The following is a 2132-nucleotide window of genomic DNA, read 5'->3' on the forward strand; positions in this document are numbered from 1 at the left end:
TGACCTCATCACTCTCTTCAACTACCTGAAGGGAGGTTATAGCCAGGTGGGGGTTGGTCTCTTCTCCCAGGCAACCAACAATAGGACAAGGGGACATGGGCTCAAGCTCTGCCAGGGGAGGTTTAGGTTAGATGTTAGGAAGAAATTCTTTACAGAGAGGGTAATCAAGCATTGGAACAGCCTACCCAGAGAGGTGATGGATTCATCATCCCTGGAGGTTTTTAAAAAGAGGTTGGATGTGGCCCTTAGTGCCATGATATAGTAATTGGAGTTGGATCAGGGGTTGGACTTGATGATCTTGGAGGTCTTTTCCAACCCAATCTATTCTATGATTCTATGATTCTATGATTCATCCAGCCTGATCTCTCTGTGATAATCTTAAAAACCTCTGGTTTTAAGGGGTAATTTCAGTACTTCATAACCTGACAGCCCAGGTTATGCCAAGTTCAGAGGTTTCTGTACAGCAAAATCTATTAATCAAGCTTTTTGAGTATTTATCTTGTTCCTGTTGATTTCCCCCCCTCATCCTGGCAAACCAAAGCTTTGCAATCAGAACTGTATATAGCACACCTGTGATGGTCAGTACGGGCTCAGAATTTGTATCCAAGGCTTGCAATCAGACCTCTAGTTTCCCACTCAATACTACGTGGAGATGAACAGAGCTGATCGTAGTGCATGAGACTGTTCCAGGTCACCTGAGCACTGTACAGGAACTGGTGAAATAAAGTTCTGGGTTGAGATACAATGTGGATCCCTAAAGCAAACAGCATTCTTTTCTTTATTTATTTACTTGCAGTCATAGAAGCATTAAGGTTGGCAAAGACCTCCAAGATTTTTAAGTCCAACCTTTGACCGATTAATCCTCCTGTCAACCAGACCATGGCACTAAGTGCCATGTCCAGTCTTTCCTTAAACACCTCCAGGAATTCTGACTCCAACCCTCCCTGGGCAGCCCATTTCAATACTTGACAACCCCTTCTATGAAGAAATTCTTCCTGATGTCCAACCTCAACCTACCCTGACACAGCTTGAAGCCATTTCCTCTTGTCCTGTCCCCTGTTCCCTGGGAGAAGTGTCCGACCCGCCACCTGGCTCCACCCTCCTGTCAGGGAGCTCTAAAGTGAGAAGGTCCCCCCCTGAGCATCTTTTTTTTCCAGGCTAGACACCTCCAGCTCCCTCAGCTGCTCCTTATGTGCCTCAGCTCAGACCCTTCCCCAGCTCCATTGCTCTTCTCTGGACAAACTCCAGCACCTCAATGTCTCTCCTGCCATGAGGGGCCCAAAACCAAACCCAGGATTTGAGATGCAGCCTCACCACTGCCAAGTGCAGAGAAACAGTCATTTCCCTGGTCCTGCTGGCCACACTATTTTTGATAAAGGGCTGGATGCCACTGGCCTTCTTGGCCGCTTGGGCACATTGCTGGCTCCTGCTTGTCCCCGTTTCTATTCAATAAGCAGAGCGTACCGTCCACACTCTTTCTTCTTTTACTGTAGCAACACTGTCTGCCTTAATGCCAGCAGCCCTCAGACCATGATAACCTTTTTGGTCTGCAGAAATGAATCATTCCTGGCTGGTGTGCATACATTCTGATGATGCTGCACTATCAGAAGACCTTTGTGATTACGTATTGCTCACACAAGCAAAGCTCTCAGGGGCTCAGAGCTCCGACAGGCCTTCTCCTGAGCACTTCAGTCCCTTTCCCATTTGCACAAATAGTATCACAGGGAGCTCCAGAGAGGGATGGACACAAAAGAAAACTAGGAAATCTGATCAAGGATGTGTATTCAGATCTATGGGATGACATATATTTGACAGCATATTGCATTGTATATTATTAACATCATTAATAGGAACTTTGAAGTCATCAGGATCTTGCCAGAAATATAATCAGATGCATGACATGGTATATGTCAAAGGGGGAACCCTGAATTAGGAAAATTAAACTCTTTTGCTCATGAAGTGAGCCCTAGGTATGGGATTTGGCAATACAAACATGATGACTAAAACCATTGCTACTGATCTGCAGCAAATATGTCCTACCTTGAAATAAAGAAAGTCCAATGAGCCTGGGCATATGCTTCATTTTAAGGCTGGTGAGGCACTGGCACACATTACCCAGAGAAACTGGGGCG

The sequence above is a fragment of the Empidonax traillii genome, unplaced genomic scaffold, assembly GCF_003031625.1.
Source record: "Empidonax traillii isolate 1590-97213 ecotype Southwest subspecies unplaced genomic scaffold, ASM303162v1 scaffold821:size279169, whole genome shotgun sequence".
Lineage (NCBI taxonomy): Eukaryota > Metazoa > Chordata > Aves > Passeriformes > Tyrannidae > Empidonax > Empidonax traillii.